General features: G+C 47.5%; 1 non-coding gene across 1 annotated transcript; it reads right to left on the bottom strand.

Annotated features, from left to right (window-relative positions):
- Nucleotides 1-754: 754 nt before the first annotated feature.
- Nucleotides 755-946, bottom strand: LOC144891883 (U2 spliceosomal RNA). Its single transcript, XR_013623293.1, has one exon. It is a non-coding gene; the product is annotated as a U2 spliceosomal RNA (small nuclear RNA).
- Between the last annotated feature and the right edge of the window lie 6,102 nt (nucleotides 947-7,048).

Raw genomic sequence — 7,048 nt, 5'->3', positions numbered from 1 at the left:
TCTGGGGAAAAGGAGACCGGAAACGGAAGAAGAAAAGACACGAGGTCCGGGAGAAGCAGCGATTCTCTTCTTCTTCCTCGCCCAGCGCCGAGAAGAGCGGTATCGATATTGAGCAGCGTGGGGAATGCTGCGTTTACAAGCCCGTCTGGCGAGAGGAGTTACCGGGACGTGTGATTATCCATTTACACGTCAAGTCGCCGTGGGTTCGTGCACGGAACCAAGCGTCCGGCACAGTTCGCTTCACCGTCTACAAGGACGCGTACGGGTCGCACCTTGGGCCTCGCGCGCGTTGCAAGCCGCGCTTGGTTTTGCCCCGTTGCTTGGCAAGGAGGTGTGCGCTGCAGCAGCTGTCCCCGGTACGAGACGTGCACGTTTGGAGCACGTCCGCCCGGGGTTCGTTCAACCGCCCGTGTGCGGAGGAGAGAGACATTGTGAGGGACAGTGACCGTGACCCAAGTGGTCGTGAGTGGGGACAGGGGGGGACACATATGTAAGATGGCCATCTTCGTAATATTGATTGTGGATTGTTGATGGTTGTTGATTGCTCGGGGAATATATTATTGATTACTCCGGATCCTTGGTGTGGGGTTTCTTATTGACTGGAATTCATATTGATTGCGTTACGAAAGCGTATAAATTATAGATCTTTCTGGCGGAGTTCCTCTCACGGTCCGGGGGTCACCGAGACCAGGTAGTCACCGGGAGGACCACGTAACACTTTATGATCTTTTCTTTGTTTTCCAGGTCCCCCCAAAGGGGATGCACCGTTCCCGGAGGTACTGCAATACCGGGTCGATACGTGGAGCGGACGGAGCAAGCCCCTAATCCAACTCCCGATACCAAAAATCCATTTAATAGACTAGTCCCGCATTGCGGAACATATCAGCTATTAAACTGATAAGAACAGATACTACACTTGATCTTAGCCAAAAGGCCGAGAAGCGATAACGTAAGAAGTTTAAAAACGCTCTTTTCCACGACAATCGCATCTATGATTGACCGGCGACGATTCGCGAAAATCGAAAATTCCATCGAAATGTCCGATCTTTCGGCGCCTCCATTGCAGCTATGCATCTTCATTGATATCCTGGTATTAAACAATCCTGCTGTGATGTATATATTTTGTTTATCTTGAGAGAAATATAGGATTTATCATGTGAAGAAAACAGGATGACAGATTAGCGAAATGACGTCATTTTCTCTGTGCGTCAGAGCCGCGTCCCGTGCGTAAAAACCCGGCTTGCCAACCGAGATTCCAATGGAATTGGACATTAAACACACCAGCTGTTTAATACATTATAAATAATACATTCGACCTGAATTACAGGAACCCTAATGGGTATGGGGGTTTATGATTTTTACTGGGATCAAATCACGTGCTTTGTTGCGAAGCAGCGAAAAGGGGAGGAGGTCACGTGGTGCTTGTACAGTTGTGCACATGACTTCCCGATGTTAATCCACTCGCACTCCGTTTCGGTTATTCCATCGAGCTTTGCAGGCTCCGCCCATCAGAGGAGGTCGAAGAGGAAGAGGGCGATGCTGGTTCGTACGATGACGTCATGAGGATCCGAGAAACGAGTGACCGAAAGAGAGAACTATTATTACAATGATTCAAATGAACCGATCTTTAAATAAGCTCGTTGATTCCTCGTTAACTGTGGAAACTAAAACAGCACTTGTGAGAGAGCATACCTCCGCCATGCTGAACATTTTACATTTTGTATCCCACGACCAGGTCGGGCCGAGATTCGGACCTGAAACATAAGCGAAGCGGCTTGTTAGTCAGGTTCACTATGTTTTTTCGTTCAATATTTTTCGGAGATTAGCAAAACTATACATTTTTGGAATATTCAGAGCATGAGGATTCCAAAAATTAATGTTGGCATTTGCTTAGACACCTTTGCGAAAATGACACTCAGGACAGTGATGAAGATCTGTAAACGCATATTCCTGAAGGGTGTAGACCTAGTACAATTACCTTTGTTTGTTGCTTTTCTATAATCATGAGCACTATTTTGAGGCCTTTATTGGATTCCTTGACCCAGAAAACATAGGATTGGCATATTTAATTAAGTTTCCAGGTTGACTAGAAGGCGAGATAGCGCAAAATATGTATTTTATGGCGGCCATATTGAAAATCCAAAATGGCGGCCATGAAGGTGTCTGTGCAAATGCCAACATTAATTTTCGGATTCTCCATGCTCTGATGATTCCAAAAATGTACAGGTTTGCTAATCTCCCAAATTTTTTAACGAAATTATATTTGTTAACATAGTGAACCTGACTATGTTCTTGTCACCGAACCAACTCATCCACCAAGTTTAGTCATAACTCGTCCACAACGTTTATAAATATCACACTATATGTCGTTTTTGGCCCTGTCTCGCAATGGTGAAGATTCACTTTAAAATTATAGTGGCCGGATCCGAATCCGCATCTTCACCAAAATCTAATCATTTTGTCCGTGCCATATACACTTTCTATCTGCCAAATTTCGTCCCAATCCGTCCACAACTTCTTGATATATCTTGTTGACAGACAAACAGACATGGGTGAAAATATAAACATATTTTGGTGGAGGAGGTGAAAGGACATAAAATGTCATTGGCTCCGCCGTAGTTTAGTAATTTTGCTGTACGGAGTTAAAGGCTCCCAAAAAAATGGGTCCATGCATGTCCGATAAATGGATGGGGATCGGTTGAAGTAACAAAATAGCCACCAGACGGCCATCTTGGATCTGATCTCGAAAAAAAATGACGTGCCTATGTAACCCATCATTCATTATCTGTTTGCTAAGTTTGAACAAGATTGGCAAACACATGTCCGAGAAATGGTTGAGGACGTGTTCAACATCGGGTTTTTTACAACTAAAATGGCCACCAGCCGGCCATCTTTGATCGCATCACGAAACAAAATGATGTGCATATGTCATGCCTTGTCTTTGTGCCAAGTAGGACCAAATCGGTCCATACATATTGTTACGGATTTATGTGAATTGATGTGAATTACTATTCAGGTCTTTGCTTATTAATGTGTAGTCGATTAAAGGTTGTGATTAAAGGGTCAGGAGCCCTTCTGGGAAAAAGGAGACCGGAAACGGAAGAAGAAAAGACACGAGGTCCGGCAGAAGCGGCGATCTTCTTCCTCTTCCTCGCCCAGCGCCGAGAAGAGCGGTATCGATATTGAGCAGCGTGGGGAACGCTGTGTGTGAAAGCCCGTCTGGCGAGAGGAGTTACCTGGACGTGTAATTACCCATTTACACGTCAAGTCGCCGTGGGTTCGTGCACGGAACCAAGCGTCCGGCACAGTTCGCCTCACCGTCTACAAGGACGCGTACGGGTCGCACCTTGGGCCTCGCGCTCGTTGCAAGCCGCGCTTGGTTTTGCCCCGTTGCTTGGCAAGGAGGTGTGTGCTGCAGCAGCTGTCCCCGGTACGAGACGTGCACGTTTGGAGCACGTCCGCCCGGGGTTCGTTCAACCGCACGTGTGCGGAGAAGAGAGACATTGTGAGGGACAGTGACTGTGACCCAAGTGGTCGTGAGTGGGGACAGGGGGGGACACATATGTAAGATGGCCATCTTTGTAATATTGATTGTTGATTGTTGATGGTTGTGGATTCCTTGGGGGAATATATTATTGATTACTCCGGATCCTTGGTGTGGGGTTTCTTATTGACTGGAATTCATATTGATTGCGTTACGAAAGCGTATAAATCATAGATCTTTCTGGCGGAGTTCCTCCCACGGTCCGGGGGTCATCGAGACCAGGTAGTCACTGGGAGGACCACGTAACAGAATTGGGGGCTCGTCCGGGATCTAAAATTGTATAAAATAATAAAATAATATTTTTATTAATTAAAATTTATTAATTAAGTATTAATTGGTAAATTTTTGGGAAATTAGGGGTAAAGTCTTGGGTGAAGGTTAACAGGTGTTTACGATAGGCACCATGGCGTTTGTGGCACAGAACTTTGTGGTAACACCTAGTGAGGCAGTTCCGAGCGTTACTAAAAGCGGACCTCTTGAAATTGGCCAAACATTTTAACTTGGAGGTCCGAACTAATTTGAGGAAGGCAGAGTTGCAGACCACGGTGATACAGTCTATGGTGGGATTAGGAACATGGGACGAGTTAGCCTGGGAGTGGCTACCCGAAGAACCAGAAGACGTTGAGCTCCGGAAACTGGAGTTGCTATTACGGAGCCAGGAACGGATCAAAGAAGAAGAAAGGAAAGCAGAAAAGGAAAGAGCAGAAGAGGAAAGGAAAGCAGAAGAGAGGAGAGAAGAGAAACAAGCAGAGGAAAGGAGAGGGGAACGAGAACTCCAGAAAGGTTAAAAGAAGAAGAAAGGAAAGCAGAAAAGGAAAGAGCAGAAGAAGAAAGGAAAGCAGAAAAGGAAAGAGCAGAAGAAGAAAGGAAAGCAGAAGAGAGGAGAGAAGAGAAACAAGCAGAGGAAAGGAGAGTGGAACGAGAACTCCAGGAAAGGTTAGAAGGGAGAAAAGCAGAGGAGAGGAGAGCTGCCAGGGAACTCGAAGCAGAGGAGAGAAAAGCCGAAAGGGAGTTGAAGGAACGTGATCTGGCGCTTCAGCAAGAGATTAAATTCAAGGAGCTGGATTTAATGAGAGAACGGGGAGAGGTACCACCCTTGTTGACGGGGTCGACACCCAGCCAAAACACCTGGGAGGTGGGCAGACATGTGAGGCTGGTTCCACCCTTCAGTGAAAAGGAAGTCACTCAATTTTTTCCACACTTTGAGAAAGTGGCTCGACAGTTAAACTGGCCGGAGGAGGCCTGGACCATACTAGTGCAAAGTGTGCTGGTGGGTAAAGCTCAAGAGATTTATTCGGCGCTACCAATGGACCAATGTGCAGATTATGAGGTATTGAAGAAGCACATCCTCAAAGCCTATGAGTTGGTTCCGGAAGCTTACCGGCAAAAATTCAGGAATGCCAGGAAGAGGGAGAGTGAGACCCATGTGGAGTTTGCTAGAGTGAAAGAAAATATGTTTGATCGGTGGTGTGAGTCAAAAGGAGTCGGGAACGACTTCGAAGCATTGCGTGACCTGATGCTGGTGGAGGAATTTCAACAGTGTGTCCACGACGACATCAAAGTGTACCTGCAGGAAAATAAAGTACCGAAGTTGTGGGACGCAGCCACCATGGCAGATGATTATGCCTTAACACACCGGATAGGGGTCCACGAACCTAATTCCTCGCCTAGATCTCCGCAGGGGAGGTGTGGAACAGCAGGTGCGGAGAACGACAATACATGGCGGCGGCCTCGAGAGGATTATGGGGACAACGCGGATACCCCACCTGTTCGAAATCAGAGGGCTACGGGCCCAAGCCAAACTTATTTTTTGGGGGGCCCGAGGCAGACCACGAGTTTTTCCTCCGGGCCTACTTGCGCTTTTTGCAAGAAACCTGGACACTTGATGTCCAGTTGTTACCTCATGAAAAGGGAAGACCCAGAGCGGAGTCCGACTATTACCACTCCGAATGCGATGGCAAGCGTAAGAAATCGCCCACAGAAGAGTTACCAACCATTTATTTATGAGGGGTTGGTCTCACTCAAGGGAGACTTGACTAACCCAAGACCGGTTAGGGTTTTGAGGGACACAGGAGCCCATCAATCCTTAATGCTTGAAGGCATTTTGCCATTGTCAAAGAGTACCGCAACTGGGGATAGTGTTTGGTTACAAGGGATCGGTGGCTGTGTTAGGGCCCCACTTCATGTCATCCATTTGGAATCCGATTTGGTGTCAGGACCGGTCACCGTCGGTTTACAAGCCACGCTTCCTGTAGAGGGAGTATCTGTGATTATCGGGAATGAGTTGGCCGGGGGGCAAATTTATGGTAACCCGAGGGTGGGTAAAGAGCCCCGCAGGGGAAATAACACCACCCCCGCTTGGGATGGCGACAAAAGTTCCAAGTTATTTGTAGGGGGACTGAACTTCAACACAGAGGAATAAGTTCTGACCTCTGTCTTCAACAGATATGGGCCGCTGGTGGAAGTGCGGGTGGTAAAAGACAGGGAAACGCAACGGTCAAGAGGGTTTGGCTTTGTCACGTTTGCAAGCACAAGAGACGCCAGAGAGGCAGAGAAGAATTGGAATGGTAAGGATTTGGAGGGTCGGACCATAACAGTAGGGAAGGCATTTCGTAGGCGTCGAGAGGTCTACAGAAGAGGACAACTTGGCAGTAGTTTTGGAGTTGGCAGCAGCCGATATTACTATGGAGGCTCCCAGAGTTACGGCACCTCCCGAAAGAATGAACGTCGGAGCACTGGCCGAGAAGGAGACCGCCAGTCAGGTAACGGCTGGGACCAGGGGTCCCACCGTAACTGTTAGGACTCTGGAGAAGTTGAAGCACTATATACGGGGGAGCCGCCGAGCCGGGGCTCCTACACAGATGAACCGTGAACGCCACGTTCTTAAAGGCGTCCAGGTAGTGAACTTTCCTGCACGGACTAACCGTGAACTCCACGTTCTTAAAGGCGTCCATGTAATGAACTTTCCTCCCCGGACTAACCGTGAACTCCACATTCCTTAAGGCATCCATGTAGGGAATACTCAGCTGGGCCTCCCGAAAAAGTGCTATCGAGAGGTTTAAATTTGGGGGCTTTGGTCACCACCTCTTAACTGTCATTCAAGAGAAACTAGAAATGGTTGACGCTTGGTCCAGAGGGAATTAATCTAGGGGATTGTGTAAAATTTTGTTGCTTTATTTTTAAGTAATAACTGTGCCCGGGGGGAACTGATGATTTGGGGGGGGGGGGGGGGGGTGAGTTATCTGGTTTGTTTATCCAAGTTGGCCGGCAAAGAAAGTTTTCGCTGGGTTCAAACTTTCTTTCTTGAAGGGGGGGAGTGTTATGGATTTATGTGAATTGATGTGAATTACTATTCAGGTCTTTGCTTATTAATGTGTAGTCGATTAAAGGTTGTTGTGATTAAAGGGTCAGGAGCCCTTCTGGGAAAAAGGAGACCAGAAACGGAAGAAGAAAAGACACGAGGTCCGGCAGAAGTGGCAATCTTCTTCCTCTTCCTCGCCCAGC

Source organism: Myxine glutinosa, chromosome 4 (assembly GCF_964187855.1).
Source record: "Myxine glutinosa chromosome 4, kmMyxGlut1.1, whole genome shotgun sequence".
Classification (NCBI taxonomy): Eukaryota; Metazoa; Chordata; class Myxini; order Myxiniformes; family Myxinidae; genus Myxine; species Myxine glutinosa.
The sequence above is the reverse complement of the archived record's forward strand: the minus strand, read 5'-3'. Positions and strand labels throughout refer to the sequence as shown.